This window comes from Procambarus clarkii, chromosome 12 (genome assembly GCF_040958095.1).
Source record: "Procambarus clarkii isolate CNS0578487 chromosome 12, FALCON_Pclarkii_2.0, whole genome shotgun sequence".
In the NCBI taxonomy this organism is placed as follows: Eukaryota; Metazoa; Arthropoda; class Malacostraca; order Decapoda; family Cambaridae; genus Procambarus; species Procambarus clarkii.
This window is the reverse complement of record NC_091161.1, coordinates 13284581-13304697: the sequence shown is the minus strand read 5'-3', so window position 1 is coordinate 13304697 and position 20117 is coordinate 13284581. Positions and strand designations below refer to the sequence as shown.

General features: G+C 45.1%; 1 protein-coding gene across 1 annotated transcript in view; it reads left to right on the top strand.

Moving 5' to 3' along the window:
- LOC123753081 (uncharacterized) overlaps positions 1 to 20117 on the top strand; it is a 92385-nt gene that overhangs the window by 28922 nt on the left and 43346 nt on the right.

Here is a 20117-nt window from a genome sequence, read left to right as displayed (position 1 = left end):
CCCTTCATGTATTTGGTTAGTGTTTTCTTTAACTCGTTGATTCTGATGTTGCTACATGAATCTTAGTGTTCTTGTTAATGTTGTATGTGATCTATGCATTTAGGAATCATGTTGACCAAACCACACACTAGAAGGTGAAGGACGACGACGTTTCGGTCCGTCCTGGACCATTCTCAAGTCGATTTTTCAGTCAAAAAAATCAAGTCAAGCAAAAAAATCGACCTGAGAATGGTCCAGGACGGACCGAAACGTCGTCGTCGTCCCTTCACCTTCTAGTGTGTGGTCTGGTCAACATACGTCAGCCACGTTATTGTGACTCCTCGCCTGCATTTGGAATCATTTTGTCATTTGTAAATATTGGTAAAACATATCTCAGATCGAAGTTTGTAGTCTCCGTGGTGTAGTGGTAAGACACTCGCCTGGCGTTCCGCGAGCGCTATGTCATGGGTTCGTATCCTGGCCGGGGAGGATTTACTGGGAGCAAATCCTTAACTGTAGCCTCTGTTTAACGCAACAGTAAAAATGTGTACTTGGTTGTAACAACGATTCTTCGCGGCGGGGATCGTATTCCAGGGACCATAGGATTAAGGACTTGCCCGAAACGCTACGCGTACTAGTGGCTCTACAAGAATGTAACAACTCTTCTATATATCTCAAAAATACATCAAGAGGCCAATCAAAGGAGCATTTTAGAGCATTTAAATCATGAAATAAACCTTATAAATAAATCCTCTTGTGTTTTTGCAGTTGCTTTGTCAGCGACGGAAAACATAAGTTATTAAGATTATTTTAGTTATCCCTCCGTCAGTTGAGTTTTCTGTGTTGTGTTTTCTATTTTCCCGGATCGTAATTTAATAATTTATTTTATATATAAACAAGAAGATACATTAGGGGCTAAAGGAGAACATAGAAATTAAGTCGAATTTACATTCTTGTAAAGCCACTAGCACGCATAGCGTTTCGGGCAAGTAGTTTGTCTCCAAACCACTAATTTAAGTGGTTTGTCTTGAGCTGAGATAGTTATAAGGGTCATTCCAGTCTTGGCTTTCCTAAGGTGAGGTCCTCCGGCCTTCAGCTGTCTCATACGGTATGTTATTTGCTAGATTATTGATTTTCCTTCGTAATTTTGTTATAGATTAGTCTTTTTTTTAATTCTTAAGGGTCCAGATAGCCATTTAAGGCGCAAGATAATTTTATTTTAAAGCAGTTTTTTGACTTTATAGAGTAATTATCTCTTCTCGCATATTTGTTATTCCCTCTATCTCCTTTTGAAAGCATTCGTGAATGACGCTTAATTAGGGAAATTTGTTAAGAACGATGTAGTTGACGATTTGGTTACAATTGACGATTAGTTTCGCTTTATATATACATATATTACATTAACGCAAAGTCTTAAGCTAAATGGTTTTATCTGAGTTAATTATGGAAATATTTGCTACTTAATGGATCATAAGTTCAATGTGTTTGATATAAATTATTATGCTGAATAGCTTCGGAAAATAGCAGAGTATAGCTAGCCGTAATTACCGTATGGAGGTAGTTAACAGGTTTAATGAGTTACTGCGGAGTAAGAGGTATACCTACTTTCAGTTGACATGGGTTTTACGTAAGAGTATAAATTAGGTATACTTTTATATACACACACACACACCTAAGGTGCTGGGTAAACTTTTCAATGTGTCTGTATACTCCCTGGGGCACCCTGGTTCATCACTACCCATAACAAGGGCGCCGGCTGCCCATTAGTTATGGGCGCGGTGGAATCCCCTTCACAGAGCCCTTCAAGATCGCAAGGAACTATCGCAAGACTTTCACAACTTGAGTATTTGGCTAAGGAGTCGTAGACCCGCCAGCCATTTCCTCAGACTCGTCAACGCTTCGTCCTCAGTAACAACGGTCTTAATCCCACTTTAAGATCTATGGGCTCGCCATAGCCCGTGCTATTTGGAACTTGTTCCAAGTAACGAATCTTAAACAACAACCCCCTCCCCCCTTTAAGTCGTTAGAACCAGCGTCGTTATAAGTAATTGATAATGCTGTTTTCTCTTTATTCTGACTTCTTCCAAGTATTATATAGTCGTAATGGCTTGGCGCTTTCACTCCCCTGATAAGATTGGTAAAGATTAAGCCACCCAAGAGGCGGCACGGGCATGAATAGCCCGTTAACCCGCTTTAAATGTTGTTAAAGATTCGCTAGTTCCAAGTAGCACGGGCTATGGTGAGCCCGTAGGTGCTTTAAACTCCCTTCTATGCTCTTATAATAACTCTGACGACCGTGTTGGTTGTAAAGAGAGAATGTATATTATTATTTATATAAGTTTGTAATCTCCCTGATTTTGTTTCGGAAAATTAGTTTTATTTTTATTTTATTATTTTTAGTTAATAAAGGCTGAATAAATAATGTAATGAATAAATTTGCAAAGCTATTTTGAAATAATTAATTTTTATTTTCGGAATGCATTTGAGGCTAACGGATTTTCTCAAGCTAAATTTGTTAATAAATTCAACAAATTATATAAACACACATTGCCTTGACTGAATGCATAATAAAGTAGAAGATCCTTGATAAATAAAACCATAAATATATTTTGATTTATACACAAATATACATTAAAGGAGGCCTGATAGAGGACCGGGCCGCGGGGACGCTAAAGCCCCGAAATCACCGCAAAGGCAGAGGTCAATATAGATTCTCCAGCGCTTCTGTGGATATAATGTTTGTACTGACCATTATCACGAAAGGAAGAGAGAGAGACTCCAGGAGATATATATGCAGTTTAAGATATCTTTTTCTATATATTTTTGTCTTGAACACGATTGAGAGAGATTTTATTCCATAGGTCCGTTCACGTGTTTAATATTTCAGGTTTTTAGCTGTGGGGAATGTGTGTGTCGGTTCGAATCCCTCCCTCTTTCTCACCCCCTTAATCCATTCTATAAGCAACCCCCCAAATCCACCCCCCGTGTAGAGGGGGGCAGCAGGAACCGTGTTGACTTGGAGGCTGTTGAAGCTGTCTTACGATGCCTAATGCACATTCATTACTAGAGAAGGTGTTCTGCTTTTAATACGTGTTTATACTTTTAATACTGTGGGAGGGAACTTGTATGGTGCAGGGAGGTACCTCCCGATAACAAGCAAGATGGGTAATAGGTGATAAAGGAAATAGAGGGCTTGTTATGGAGGCTTTTGCGGGACAACTTTGTAAGATGACACATGCGGGGTATGGTGATATCATAGGGCAGTCGGAGATGAGTTCCACCTTCCCAAGGGCCACTTTGAGACCTTTCGGCTATAAAAGTGAGGATGACAATTTATATTGACGTGGATGTGGGTCAGTAATTCCTCTGAACTTCATTAGTAGTCAAGGGATAAAGTCGAAAATGCCAGTTTGGCAGCAAACTGCTACTGGAAACTTTTTTTTCTTAAGGTCACTCAATAGCTCAGTCGATAGAGCTGCGGCTTCCCACGCATTGGGGGTCCATGATTCGAGCCTCCCAGAGCCCAGATGAATGCAATGGTAAATCGACTGCAATAGCGACCCCCTTCCATAGTCTGAAACAGGGGAATTTGTTTCCATAGACTGTACACAAGATTTTCACATCGTAATATTCCATTTTCTGTGACAGAGAATGGGAAGGGGGGAATGGGGGGGGAGAGAGAGAGGGGGGAGAGTCTAGCACATTTGGAAACCCCCATACGAAGTTATTTTAATTTGTTTACGAATTCACAGCTAAAAAAATAGGTCGAGGGAGAGATAGGGAGAGTGAGGGAGGGAGAGAGAGAGATAGGGAGATAGGGCAGCAAGGGAGACCCACACTATCTCCTAATATATAAACTTACTAAATGAAATTTCATATAAATATACACATTTCTTTCCAACGATTTAAAATTCGCGATGGCCATCTTTAAAGGCGCGCGAGGCCCTCTAGGGGCGGGAGGGGAAAGTATTCCTAATTTAACCGCTCGCGTTCCCAATTGGCGATTTTTTTTGGCCGAATTGGCGAAGATGGCGACCGCGAAGAGCAGTTGGCTATCTGCGCCAACGATCGTTAGTGACGATAGACCCACACAACCAAATTGGCACTATATGGCAGCCTTAACAAGCGCGTAAGATCGTAGAGATTTGAGCAAGAGCGGACGATGCTTCGAGGGCCAGGTAAGTCCACTACGGGCTCGCCATAGCCTGTGCTACTTGCCCCGCTCCTGTGAAAAGCGAGTTCCGGGCTCACCATAGCCCGTGCTACTTGGAACTTGTTCCGAGTAGCTGAATCAATAATAACAGCTTCCTGCGACCACTGGCTGGGGCGGCCGCTGGTCTGATGACTCCCAAAACAAGTAAACGACTGTTTAATTGCCTCGTTTCGAGTGTAATCGCCTGGGATCACCTTGTGATCCAGCGGTGAGAAAGGTGAAGGGGGAGGAGGAAGAAGCCTGTGTGGGGGTGTAGCGCCCCCCTCTGGGGTTTCCGCCCCCCCAGAGAGGGGAGGGAGATGATTAGGGGTGAGAGAGACCCGGGCACCGCCGGAGACCCCCCATACAAAATCAAATTGTGATTTAGGAACGTTCCAAGTCTTTAACTATGGTCTCTTGTTGGTCACTCGTTCGAGCGCCGATGTTTACGAACGGAGTTACATCTGATGGGTGATGTTGCTGGGATTGGGAGGGTTCGAATCCCGCCCCCCCCCCCACTCTCTCTCTCTCTCTCTCTCTCTCTCTCTCTCTCTCTCTCTCAGCTTCCCCCCCCACCCACACTTCCGGTGATGAAACACCTCCCCCCAAGCACTAACGAGGCGATTCATGTAGCTGTGGCAATTAGAGATCCACGGTAGTTACACGTCGCCCCGCCAGAGTGGTCAACAGTGCCAAATTACACCGAAGTGGCATCAAACCCCCCCCCCCCCAGGAAGCAGCCTGTGACAGCTGTCTAACTCCCAGGTACCTATTTACTGCTAGGTGAACAGGGGCATCAGGGTGAAAGAAACTGTGCCCAATTGGTTCCGGATCGAACCCAGAATCTCAGGACTACGAATCCCGAGCGTTGTCCACTCAGCCGTCAGGCTCCATTGAATGACCCTGTTAATGTTAATTCGCCGATTCTATCGTTAGGATGATTAATCTTGCACGGTGATTGGCAGCCAAAATTATATCACAAAATGATATGATATAAAACGATATATCACAAAATGATATCACAAAATGATATCACAAAATGATATCACAAAATTATATCACAAAATATGATATAAAACGATATATCACAAAATATGATATAAAACGATATATCACAAAATGATATCACAAAATGATATCACAAAATGATATCACAAAATGATATCACAAAATGATATCACAAAATGATATCACAAAATGATATCACAAAATGATATCACAAAATGATATCACAAAATGATATCACAAAATGATATCACAAAATGATATCACAAAATGATATCACAAAATGATATCACAAAATGATGATATAAAACGATATATCACAAAATGATATCACAAAAATGTGATATCACAAAAATGTGATATCACAAAAATGCGATATCACAAAAATGCGATATCACAAAAATGCGATATCACAAAAATGCGATATCACAAAAATGCGATATCACAAAAATGCGATATCACAAAAATGCGATATCACAAAAATGCGATATCACAAAAATGTGATATCACAAAAATGTGATATCACAAAACTGACCATCATTCTCGTACCCCTCCCCCCCCCCCCTTTTCAAAAAAGTCATATTACAGATATATTTGCAAACTGAAGTAAGGTGTTTATTAGCCATGAATTGGCTCAAAGCTTACCCACCATCCCATTTTATTTTTTTTAAGCCGAGGTGACACGAGCTGTAAAAGGTAATTACTGTGACCCTCCCCAATTGACCCCCCTAGTTGGGTAATTAACCGCCCTCTGCCCCCCCTTTTTCACATATTTACTTCGTGAAAAAGCGATTTTATTTTATTTTTTATAGTGTGCCTTATTGCATCCCGTTTTCTTTGATGTGTGTACTCACCTAGTTGTGCTTGCGGGGGTTGAGCTCTGGCTCTTTGGTCCCGCCTCTCAACTGTCAATCAACTGTTACTATTTTTTCTCTCTCACACACACACACACACACACACACACACACACACACACACACACACACACACACACACACACACACACACACACACACACACACACAGGAAGCAGACTGTAGCAGCTGTTTAACTCCCTGGTACCTATTTGCTGCTTGACAGCTGAGTGGACAGCGCTTCGGATTCGTAGTCCTGAGGTTCCGGGTTCGATCCCCGGTGGAGGCGGAAACAAATGGGCAAAAAGTTTTTCACCCTGATGCCTCTGTTCACCTAGCAGTAAATAGGTACCTGGGAGTTAGACAGCTGCTACGGGCTGCTTCCTGGGGGATGTGTAACAAAAAGAGGCCTGGTCGAGGACCGGGCCGGGGGACGCTAAGCCCCGAAATCATCCCAAGATAACCCCTAAGATAACCCCCCAAGATAACCCCCCAAGATAACCCCCAAGATAACCCCCAAGATAACCCCCCAAGCTAACCCCCCAAGCTAACCCCCCCAAACTAACCCCCCAAACTAACCCCCAAGATAACCCCAAGATAACCCCCAAGATAACCCCCAAGATAACCCCAAGATAACCCCCAAGATAACCCCCAAGATAACCCCCAAGATAACCCCAAGATAACCCCCACAGACCTCACCAACAAGCAGATTACATCCTGTACCTTATTAACGACAGCTGTGCACGCTGCTACAAGTAACAGTTTAGTGACACAAAGTATTCTTCGATATCATCCCAGAGGCAATACCGGGTCAACCAACCTAGCTCATGTCAGCCAATAATATCCCCAAGATTAAAAATTGCAAAAAAAAAACTCCCGGAGCCAATCTCTGATTCAATTGCAAGGCCTGGACCTGAAGGGGAGGAAATCCAAGGAAATCCATCATTTTTTCCAAATAAAAATGTAATATTAATTCCACAGAAATATATACCGATAAGGCTATAATTTACCGTATTGTTAAATGTCATTAATCAAGTCTCAAGATAACAAGTCAAGATAACTCAAATCAAGATAACTCAAGAAAGTCTGGCCTTATTAAATCACATGTGCTTACACATATGCCACTTTTTAGCGTTATCTTGAGATGATTTTGGGGCTTAGTGTCCCCGCGGCCCGGTCCTAGACCAGGCCTCAACCCCCAGGAAGCAGCCCGTGACAGCTGACTAACACCCAGGTACCTATTTTACTGCTAGGTGAACAGGGGCATTATCAGAGTGAAAGAAACTTTTTGCCCCTTGTTTCTCGCCGGCGCCTGGGATCGAACTCGGATCGTGTGTGCGTGTGTAAGAAAGCTTGAATGGTCCCCAAGCAGTGATGAAGATTGTGAATGATTTGATGAATTATTCATATTGATGATGGTGAGGTTAGGCTTAAGGCTGATAGTGACAATGAAACAGAGATAATGAGATAGTTAAATAGACTAATTATAGTCAGTCTTGAACGGCAGTTTGGGAAGTTGACGGTAATTTAGTTTGTCTAGCTAATTGGGCTGTTAAGTTGCTTAGTTAACTTACTGGTACTCATCTTAACTACTGCAAGATCGTATGATTGCAAGAAATCACTTCCTTGTATGACTTGAAGGGAACTATCAGGGGGGAAAGCGCCAAGCCATTACGACTATATAGCACTGGGAAGGGGTCAGGATATTTGGGATGGGATGGGGGGAAAGGAATAGTGCCCAACCACTTGTGGACGGTCTCGGGGGATTGAACGCCGACCTGCATGAAGCGAGACTTGTGATATTCTTAGGGAATCTTGTGACCGAGGTCCGTTTGACCCATTCCATCCAGCGGTCGACCCCAAAGACGTAGTCATAAATTTTAACTTTCTGTTCATTCAAAACAGAATTTTTCTCAAATATAAATTATTGTTTCTTTAGCATATTGTGCATATATAGGTTAGGTTAGGTTAGGTTAGGTGTTTAGGTTAGGTTAGGTGTTTAGGTTAGGTTAGGTGGTTAGGTTAGGTTAGGTGTTTAGGTTAGGTTAGGTTAGGTTAGGTTAGGTTTTAGGTTCTGTTGGCGATTATTTGTAGTACGTGGGTGAAGCATTTACAGGGTTGTGGTTCGAACACAAGTCGTCAGTGTTCTTTCGAACACTTGTTCCGGAAGTGTTCGAATTGAGCCGGTGGCTGAGCGGATAGAACACTATGCGCGTGATCCTGTGGTCTCGGGTTCGATCCCGGACGCCGGCGAGAAACAATGGGGCAGAGTTTCTTTCACCCTATGCCCCTGTTACCTAGCAGTAAAATAGGTACCTGGGTGCTAGTCAGCTGTCACGGGCTGCTTCCTGGGGGCCACTAAAGCCCCGAAATCATCTCAAGATAAGTTGATCAAGAGCGTCATCAGTTGAGAGTCGTGTGTAAGCCGTTTTTCACTCATAAACAGATATAGGGGTTTGGCGGGTGGATGGAATGGACTTTTAGCCCCTTTGTTTATGAGAACGAACTGCCAGTCATAGAGACGCCTTAAGCCTATCTCCAAAACAATGCATAAATGTATATAAATGTATTTATAATTTGCACAGAATAATTGTTACCAATTCGAGATTACGGTTGGGCAATATTTGGCGTCTCGTCAGTACTTTTCCTGTTTAAGATTCGCTACCTTGAACAAAAATTTCCAAGCAGCACGGTCTATGGTGAGCCCGCACGTCAGTTCTCCTTAGATGAAGAACTGGCATTCTCATTCTCTTCAGTCTCAGAGAATGGAGACAATGGCGCCATTCTTGATGAGAAACGATGGTTCTGCTGGTCGTAATTCCCCGCTATTGTGTAGAGGTCTTAATGACCCTCTACAGGTTGTTAGGTCAGGGGTTCGACACCCTCCAAATTGGAATTTTCTAACGGCGTAATTTGACCATTTGGTCGTAAGTGTTGGTTTGTATTTACTATTTAACTTTGTATCTGCAGAATCGAGGTATTAGCTCTTGTACCCCGCCTTTCTAACATATTTAGTTTTTCCTATTATAGCCATTGCATAGCGCTTCATTGGATATGTTTTCACTTTTGTTCTTTTAATCATGTTTATTTTTGTGTTTGTTTATACAATATTCCTGAAATGTCTGTTAGTCCTGATTTTATGTGCAATTCCCTCAAGTGAACGCGCTCCCCCCCCTCCTCTCAAGCGAACGCGTCCCCCCCCTCTCTCAAGCAAACACGTTCCCCCCCCCCCCCTCTCAAGCAAACGCGCTTCCCCCCCCCCGTCAAGCGAACGCGCTTCCCCCCCCCCCTCTCAAGCGAACGCGCTTCCCCCCCTCTCAAGCGAACGCGCTTCCCCCCCTCTCAAGCGAACGCGCTTCCCCCCCTCTCAAGCGAACGCGCTTCCCCCCCTCTCAAGCGAACGCGCTCCCCCCCCCCCCTCTCAAGCAAACGCGCTTCCCCCCCCCGTCAAGCGAACGCGCTTCCCCCCCCCCCTCTCAAGCGAACGCGCTTCCCCCCCTCTCAAGCGAACGCGCTTCCCCCCCTCTCAAGCGAACGCGCTTCCCCCCCCTCTCAAGCGAACGCGCTCCCCCCCCCTCAACCGAACGCGCTCCCCCCCCTCAACCGAACGCGCTCCCCCCCCTCAACTGAACGTGCTTCCCCCTCCTCAACCGAACACACTCCCCCTCTAAACCGAACGTGCTCCCCCTCTCCACCGAACACACTCCCCCTCTCCACCGAACACACTCCCCCTCTCCACCGAACACACTCCCCCTCTCCACCGAACACACTCCCCCTCTAAACCGAACACACTCCCCTTAGTCCATATAAACGACAGGAAACATTGTCATCAGTTTACCTCCGCTAGTCAATCAGATTTACCCAGCCGGGTGTGTGTGGGATCGGATTCCTCTCGCTGTTCGAAGCTGATCCCAGATGAGCTTCGGGCCATGTGGATTCTGAATATCAATCCCGAGTCTCAGTTTACCGGATATTGACAAATTTGTTGACCTAGTCGTTAAGGTGTATTGGATTTCTGATCCTCTTTTGTTTTCTCAGAGGTTTATTTTCTAAATAGGATTGTATGGTATACGGCAGTTTTAGTGGTCTATTGCTGTTGGTAGATGGGACTTGTGGAGTCACTGGAATAGCTGGAAGTTTCGTAATATGGGATTTTGTTGATATAAATGATTTAATTGGATCGTCGGTGCGTTTCAAGTGTGTGTTTTGTTTTATTCGACGGTTCTCTGCTTGCATTTGTCTTTATATAAATGTTCTTCCTGTTAACCAATTGGGCTGGACGGTAGAGCGACGGTCTCGCTTCATGCAGGTCGGCGTTCAATCCCCCGAGACCGTCCCAACAAGTGGTTGGGCACCATTCCTTTCCCACCGTCCCATCCCAAATATCCTGACCCCTTCCCAGTGATATATAGTCGTGATGGCCTGGCGCTTTCCCCCTGAAAATAAAATCCCTCCCTGTACATTGTGTCTCATTGTTTTTTCGTCATTGTATTTCTCATTATCTCTGTTTTCTCTCTCATTGTCTCTGTCCACTGTACCAAGAATCGTGATGAGACATCAGCCTTGTTGAGACATTTTGCAATCAGCCATATTTTTTGTCTTGGCAATATGACAAATATTATGCATCTTAGAGGGTGGAATTCTAAGCCCTAAACTCAATTGCTTGTTTCTTGCTAAGTAGCTTTTTGTTGGGGTTAATGTGGTCTATGGCTTTATTACTTGCTACTGTTGTGGCTAAGTGCAATGTTGGCCGTGTTGCAGAATCAACCCGTCCTCGACTCGAGTCCATTCCATCCAGCGGTCGACCCCACAGACGCATTCATAAATTTTAACATGCTGTTCATTCAAAACGGGAATTTTCTCAAGTATAAATTAATATTATAATATATTAGCATATTGTGTATATATAGGCATAGTGTAGGTTAGGTTAGGTGTTTAGGTTCTGTTGGCGATTATTTGTATTTGTAGTACGTGGGTGAAGCATTTACAGCGTTGTGGTTCGAACACCAGTCGTCAGTGAAGCACTTGTTCCGGATATGTTCGAACGTCAGCAGTTGAGTAGTGTGTAAACCGCTTTTCATTCATAAACAGGGGGTTTGGCGGGTGCATGGAATCACTTTTGGATCTTTGCTTGGAGGACGGGCTGGCAGAATAGTGGTCTCGTTTGTTGATCAGTGGAAGAGGCAAGGAAAGGTAATATCATATTAGATTTAGGAAAGAATTGGGTAAATACTGATTTCGAAATAGTTGATCTATTGAACGAATTGACCATATAACAAAATTGATAGGGATCCAATGGGTTGTTTAAAGCAAGTACTATTTCCTAGCACCCTGTTAAGACGGCTAGGGGGCTTGGTCTGGTCCTTGGGAAGGGGGGGGGGGTCGTGCTAGGGATTATGGTCCTAGGGGCTTTCCTAGCATTCAATCTGGTTCACGTTTTTCTACTTACTCTTTAGTAAAGTCACCGGAAGATAGTGATCTAGGGGGCGGTGGCTGAGTGGACAGCCCTCAGGACTGTAATCCTAGGGTCCGGGATGGGCAGAGTTTTTCACCCTGATGCCACTGTTCACCTAGCAGTAAATAGGTACCTGGGAGTTAGACAGCTGCTACGGAGCTGCTTCCTGGTGTGCATGTGTGGTGTGGAAAAAAAATAGTAAACAGTTGATTGACAGTTGAGAGGCGGGCCGAAAGAGCAAAGCTCAACCCCCGCAAATACAACTAGGTGAATACACACACACACACACACACACACACACACACACACACACACACACACACACACACACACACACACACACACACACACACACACACACACACACACCACACCACACACACACACACACACACACACACACACACACACAACACACAACCCAAACCACACACACACACACACACACACATACACACATACACACACACACACACACACACACACACACACACACACACACCACACACAAAGTCGACCAAAGAGCCAAAGCTCAACCCCCGCAAGCACAATTAGGTGAGTACACACACACACACACACACACACAAAGGTCTTGATGTGTCATTAGGACTTAAATATTCGTCTGGGCCCTGAATAAGGCTTAGAAAACCCTCACATGCGACCAAGAGTGATTGAAGCAGACGAGGCTGTTCCACCGGCCCTCCATGCTACCCGTACGTTACCTCTGCCTTGTCTCCAGAGTCCTCCCTGGGGCTGGAGACAACATGCAGGTGAAATCACCGGACGCTACGAAACTCCTAATGAGCAATTAGGGGTTCGAATCCGCTTTTGGTCGCTTTAGTATCAGGTTCCCCTCCCCCCTCCCCCAACCCACATTTAAGTGTTAATTCTTTTGTTGGACCTTAGAGGGGATGGGTTAATAACCCTATTTCTATTTGATAATGGTTTAGGACGGACCGAAACGTCGTCAGTCTCATGGTGTATGGATTGGGCATCATATTGCGACTCCTGAAGGATTCGAATCCAGACAGTCAGGGGGTTCCATGCACCTTAGCGTATCTAGTACTATACTAGCTAGACCACACTGACTGTACAAAAGGTTGGAGGTCGTGAGAGCCTTTACCCAACACCCGACAGCACTCGGTGGTAAATTTTAAGGGTACAGATATTTCATAGACTCTACCTTCATACAGTACCTCCATACAGCTTATGGAGGTACTGTATAAACTCCATACAGTTTATACATCTTTAAATGTGGACCAAGACCACAAAGGTGTCCTAAAGAGTTATAGAAGGCCAACCCGTTCTCGCACTTGCTTATAGTCAATATTTGGCACATGAATAAGTGCGTATGTGACATACTAATTTATCGAAGTCACAGTTATCGCTAATAGAGGTCTACAGCCTCTGCAACTCCACTACTATCCTGTTGTTTGCGTCTCGGATCTCTACTGGTACTTGTAAAGGCAGTATTACGGAGTGGATTGACTAGTTTTTTTTGAGATATATACAAGAGTTGTTACATTCTTGTAGAGCCACTAGTACGCGTAGCGTTTCGGGCAAGTCCTTAATCCTATGGTCCCTGGAATACGATCCCTGCCGCGAAGAATCGTTTTTTCATCCAAGTACACATTTTACTGTTGCGTTAAACAGAGGCTACAGTTAAGGATTTGCGCCCAGTCAATCCTCCCCGGCCAGGATACGAACCCATGACATAGCGCTCGCGGAACGCCAGGCGAGTGTCTTACCACTACACCACGGAGACTGTACGGCTGTTCGTTCCTTTCTAGTTTACTAGATGGGGGGGCGGGGAGAAGGAAAGGGATTTTACGCGCGGATGTTTGGGTCTCTTGTGTGTTTCTATCAGTCTCCCTTCCCTTTGTACCTCCCGTTCTCTCTCTCTCTCTCCCAGTGGGAAAGACAGTCTTTTCGCTCGAGTCATTGTTTTGTTCTATATATGTATTCGTCGCGACAATGGTAGTTAAACATGCTGGGTGATTTGGAAAATTGTCTCTGTCTCCCTCTACGCCTGTAGAGTAGGTTCTGTCTCCCTCTACGCCTGTAGAGTGGATTCTGTCTACCTCTACGCCTGTAGAGTGGATTCTGTCTCCCTCTACGCTTGTAGAGTGGATTCTGTCTACCTCTACGCCTGTAGAGTGGATTCTGTCTACCTCTACGCCTGTAGAGTGGATTCTGTCTACCTCTACGCTTGTAGAGTAGGTTCTGTCTACCTCTACGCCTGTAGAGTAGGTTCTGTCTCCCTCTACGCTTGTAGAGTAGGTTCTGTCTCCCTCTACGCCTGTAGAGAAGGTTCTGTCTCCTCTACTACGCTTGTAGAGTAGGTTCTGTCTCCCTCTACGCTTGTAGAGTAGGTTCTGTCTACCTTTCACTGTCCCAAAGCACTCCTATATTCCTCTATATATATATAAATATATATAAATCCTCAAAACCTAAATTCCATTCCCCCATGATAAGGTGATGGGGGATGGAGTCTGCCTCCACTACATGACTCCATACACAGCTTCAAATGTACATGAGATTGAGCCCAATAAGCTCTGGAATCTGTACACCGGTTGGTTGATGGTTAAGAGGCGGGACCAAAGAGCCGAAGCTCAATCCCCTTTGCTTCACTCTTCCCTACTGAGAGACAATACCAGTCTCTCCCTCCTCCCTCCCTCTTTCTCTCTCAGCCGAGAACACGAGGAGGAGTCACCTTTGTCTGGACAGATCTTTGGGTGATAGATCACGTTCTATCCTTCAGCTCCCTCTCTCCTCATCTCTCCCTCCTTCTACATCCCTCCCTTCTCCATCCCTCCTTCCTATTTTCACTTAGACACTTAGACATTTTCACTTATTTTCACTTACACTTATGTAACTAAGCATGTCATTCCGTCCGTCAGTGGGTCGTCTCAGGCTTATCCTAAGGTCTGAAGTGGTGTTTATGACTTCTATTTCTGTTATTCTTAGTAGATTAGTTAGGCACGGTTTCCCTTCCCTGTGGCTGTTTGGTGCTTGTTTCAATATCTGATTTGGTGATTAGGTAGTTTCGTAGTTAATATTCTTTTTAGTCATTTAGTCTGTTCTTTCTATTTGCTTTATGATATCACATTAGCCAACAGTTTATTTTAACATGCGTGGGGATGATATCTTGATCGATATATTGATTTTCATCTAATGATGATGTAGGTGTTTCGTTGTGTCATCTCAGTGTGTCAGTCAGTCTGATGCCCAACCACTAGGTGTGGACGGTAGAGAGATAGTCTGGCTTCATGCAGGTCGGCGTTCAATCCCCCGAGACCGTCCACAAGTGGTTGGGCACCATTCCTTTCCCACCGTCCCATCCCAAATCCTTATCCTGACCCCTTCCCAGTGCTATATAGTCGTAATGGCTTGGCCCTTTCCCCCTGATAGTTCCCTCTCGTTTAGAATGCTGACCATCTCACTAAGCGATTGGAGCTGGTTCGGCTTAGGTGTGAAAAGGCCGTGGAAAGTAGCATTTAGCTCCTCACAGATGTCCTTGTCATTTTCTGTGTTCTCATTCATTCTTGCAAAGGAGTTTACCGTCATTTTTCCCTTCGTGTATAACTTAAGTCGTAACTTCAATTGTTTATTTTTCTATGGATGCAAATATTTTTTTTCATAAGTTTTCTCCTTAACGTTCTGCGTTTTTTTGTTCCACTCTTTCCCGTTTTCTGTTCCACTCTTTCCCGTTTTCTGTTTCATAGCTGCTTCTTGAGGTTATCTTGAGATGATTTCGGGGCTTTAGTGTCCCCGCGGCCCGGTTCTCGACCAGGCCTCCACCCCCAGGAAGCAGCCCGTGACAGCTGACTAGCACCCAGGTACCTATTTTACTGCTAGGTAACAGGGGCATAGGGTGAAAGAAACTCTGTCCATTGTTTCTCGCCGGCGCCTGGGATCGAACCCGGGACCACAGGATCGCAAGTCCTCATCTCAAATCATCTCAAGATAACCAAGATAATTCCTATTGACATTATTTTAGCTTGAATTGCCTGTTTTCTATTGTTTCATGGCCCTTATCTACATACTTCCTATCCCTTATTTCTTCCCCTTATTCCCTTATTTCTTTTCCTTCTTTCTTCCCCTTATTCCCTTTTTCTTCCCCCTTATTCCCTTATTTCTTCCCCTTATTCCCTTATTTATTTCCCTTCTTTCTTCCCCTTATTCCCTTATTTATTTCCCTTCTTTCTTCCCCTTATTTCCTTATTTCTTCCCCTTATTTCCTTATTTCTTCCCCTTATTTCCTTATTTCTTCCCTTATTTCCTTATTTCTTCCCCTTATTTCCTTATTTCTTCCCTTATTCCCATATTTCTTCCCCTTATTTCCTTATTTCTTCCCCTTATTCCCTTATTTCTTCCCCTTATTCCCATATTTCTTCCCTTATTCCCTTATTTCTTCCCCTTATTCCATATTTCTTCCCCTTATTCCCATATTTCTTCCCTTTATTCCCTTATTTCCTTTATTTTTTCCCTATGTGTCACTTCCTTGCTTCGTTCCTACTGGGTATTTTCCCATTCTGCAGCTTCCCAACTTGACTGTAGGTGGAAGTGTTGGTGGTGTAAACATTATTATTATCTCTTGTGTGTCAGGGACTGATGGGTTAGTTGGTGTTTGAAGGTGGGGTCACCTGATCTTTGTGTGTGGGGGCGTTGGCCCCCCTGGAAGATGCCGGGGATTGTTTTGATGGGTGTGTGGGTGTGTGGGTGTGTGTGTTTGGGTGTGGGTGGGTGTGTGTGGGTGGGTGTGTGTGGGTGGGTGTGTGTGTGGGTGGGTGTGTGTTTTGGGTGTGGGTGGGTGTGTGTGTTTGGGTGTGGGTGGGTGTGGGTGTGGGTGGGTGTGGGTGTGGGTGGGTGTGGGTGTGTGTGTGTGTGTGCAATTACCTAAGTGTAGTTACAGGATGAGAGCTACGCTCGTGGTGTCCCGTCTTCCCAGCACTCTTTGTCATATAACGCTTTGCAACTACTGACGGTCTTGGCCTCCACCACCTTCTCACTTAACTTGTTCCAGGGGGAGAAGGTGGTGGAGGCCAAGACCGTCAGTAGTTTCTAAGCGTTATATGACAAAGAGTGCTGGGAAGACGGGACACCACGAGAGTGTGTGTGTGTGTGTGTTCAGCTAGTTGTGGTATGGGAGATTGAGCTTTGACTCTTTGGTCATTGAGAGTCGTATTCTGATGAATGTGTACAGTACTCGCTGCCTTATACTCTTGGATGTGCTTGCAGGATCGAACTAGGGCTCGTAACCCCCACCTCCCCATTCCCCACTCCATCTCTTATAACACTTATTAATTACTCTCTCACTTGAGAAGTTCTTCCTCACATTTTTATGATTTGTCTCAAGTCTCCATCTGTGCCCAATTGTTAAGCTGTTCCTTGCTTTAAACATTACTTTGTAAAATAAAAAGTTCTTCGACCTCTCACACTCTGGGTCCAGGGTTCGAGTCTCCAAGAATCTAGTGTGTTAAGATGAGTTTTTACTCGTATTCTCTAAAGTAATGGGGCCCAGTTCTTTCTCGTTCTCTTAAGTCCTCCTGAACTCACGATCGAACTTAGTTGAGTAACTTTGTCCCTTTTATATAGATTTTTGTGTTGACCAGACCACACACTAGAAGGTGAAGGGACGACGACGTTTCGGTCCGTCCTGGACCATTCTCAAGTCGATTGTGACTTAAGAATGGTCCAGGACGGACCTCTCAATCGACTTGAGAATGGTCCAGGACGGACCTCTCAATCGACTTGAGAATGGTCCAGGACGGACCTCTCAATCGACTTGAGAATGGTCCAGGACGGACCTCTCAATCGACTTGAGAATGGTCCAGGACGGACCTCTCAATCGACTTGAGAATGGTCCAGGACGGACCTCTCAATCGACTTGAGAATGGTCCAGGACGGACCTCTCAATCGACTTGAGAATGGTCCAGGACGGACCTCTCAATCGACTTGAGAATGGTCCAGGACGGACCTCTCAATCGACTTGAGAATGGTCCAGGACGGACCGAAACGTCGTCGTCCCTTCACCTTCCAGTGTGTGGTCTGGTCAACATACGTCAGCCACGTTATTGTGACTCATCGCCTGCAGATTAGTGCGCGGTTTCGTGTGAGGGTTTAATACTGGGGTGGGAGGGTGGGCTGCATTCTCAAGAGTTGGTCTAACGTAGGTTGTTTTAGGACACGGGTGGGTTCTGTGTTGGCATTTCTGAGTGGTTGATGGATGCTGGCCAGTGGTCTGTCAGTATGGGCTTCGGGAGCCTGACAGCTGGGTGGACAGCGCTTCGGATTCGTAATCCTGAGGTTCGGGGTTCGATCCCCGGTGGTGGAGGCAGACAAAATAGGCAAAATGTTTTTCCCCCTGATGCCCGTGTTCACCTAGCAGTAAATAGGTACCTGGGAGTTAGCTGCTACGGGCTGCTTCCTGGGGGTGGAGGCCTGGTCGAGGACCGGGCCGCGGGGACGCTAAGTCCCGATATCATCTCAAGATAACATAAAGATATTCTGGCATTATCCCTTCGTTTTCTGAAGCAAAGATTCTTTCTTGATTCAAAGATTCTGAGCCTGATTCATTCTCTCTGTCTCTCTCTCTCTCTCTTCTCTGATTCTATTTTCATTGCTTTACACTTATCTTGGTTAAATTCTAATAATCCCCTTTTATCAGACCACTTCTGGAGTCCTTGACGTGATTTCTATGTAGGGAATAGAACGCAGTTTCGTTCTGAATGCTTTTGTTGGTTCTAAATACAGAGCCTTGGGGCGTTCCTCTAGTTATATCGCTTGTATTTGATGAGTTCTCTTCCCCTACCACTGTAACCCTCTGTTTCCATCCGTAGAGGTATTCCTTCACCATTTGAAGCATTCGTTCAGAGGCACACTTGCTTGAGAGAATTCTAGAGTGGTGTAGAGTTCACAAGTTCACTTCAGGATGAACCTAGCGTTCTTGCACCCACTTCACTGCTCTATTGCATTAATACAATGTGAGCTTCCGTGCTTGTATCGCTGTATAATACACGGCTCTGTTTGCAAATTGCATTCGTGGTGTGTTTCAATGTTTTGATGTATTCTTTCGTTGGGATAAATTGTTGATTACTTTCTTGCACGGAACACGGCTGTTGTGATGTCCGCAGTGAAGTTATTGACTAACTGTGATCGTGGTATATAGATTATTATTACTGAAATATCTGTTGACATCGAGACAGACCTGACGGCCATATTCGTAGAGTTGTACACATTTTTATTTTCAGGATATGAGCTATGAGTTTTGGGGTCCCCCCTCTCTCCATTATTAATAGGTTGGTGTAAGTTGGTACATAGTTTTGCGTCCTGTTGTTGGTGTACACCACACGTGAATAGTACCCGTGTCTGATCTGTTCCCTTAAGTATTTTGTATGTTGTAATCATGTCTCCACTGGTGTTTCGTCTCCTGTTTCCCCGTAACCTGCTTAATTGCTTTCCACTTGCTTGAGCAGAACTCTAGCGGCCACTTGAGAGACCATACTCCCATTTTGTCCTGGTAATCCTGTAATTTTTTGCCGTTATCTTGAGTTGATTTCGGGGCTTTAGTGTCCCCGCGGCCCGGTCCTTGACCAGGCCTCCACCCCCAGGAAGCAGCCCGTGACAGCTGACTAACTCCCAGGTACCTATTTACTGCTAGGTAACAGGGGCATTCAGGGTGAAAAACTTTGCCCATTTGTTTCTGCCTCGTGCGGGAATCGAACCCGCGCCACAGAATTACGAGTCCTGCGCGCTATCCACCAGGCTACGAGGCCCCCCTCGCCGTCATCAATCCTTTTTTTCTCATACTCTTTGGCGACTTCAGCGAACATTGAAAGGAACATATTTTCCTTTCAATGTCTTCTATGGTTGTACATAATGCTTAAAAAACAGTATTGGCCCCAGTCTTGACCCTTGTGGGACGCTATTGCTAACCTCTCACTACTCTGAGAGGGGAGCCTGACAGCTAGCTGGGTGGACAGCGCTTCGGATTCGTAGTCCTGAGGTTCCGGGTCCGTTCCCCGGTGGAGGCGGAGACAAAGGGGCAAAATGTTTTTCACCCTGATGGGCTGTTACCTAGCAGTAAATAGGTACCTGGGAGTTAGACAGCTGCTGCGGGCTGCTTCCTGGGGGTGTGTAACAAAAAGGAGGCCTGATCGAGGACCGGGCCGCGGGGACGCTAAGCCCCGAAATTATCTCAAGATAACCTTAAGAGAGATGTGTTATCCCACAGACTTAGTCGTGTAGAGTTCCATCAGGTGGCTGTGGTTATGACTTTTCGTGTGTGATTGATGAAGATTAAGCCACCCAAAAGGTGGCACGGGCATGAATAGCCCGTAAGTGGTGGCCCTTTTGAGCCATTACCAGTATCAAGAGCTGATACTGGAGATCTGTGGAGGCGCGACTGCACCCTGCGTGACGGGAGAGGTCTCCCGGACCAAGTGGTGACCAGATGGTGACTTTTCGTGTGTTCTTTGGTTCCATTCAGTGTAATTTAAGACCTGAAACCTTCGTTGGGTTTCTCGCACACTTCTCTGTTGTTCTCGGTGACTGAGTCCTCGCCTATTCTCATCTATGTTAGTTTTAAAAGATTAGTAAATATATGACTATAAAATATTCTTACAGATAA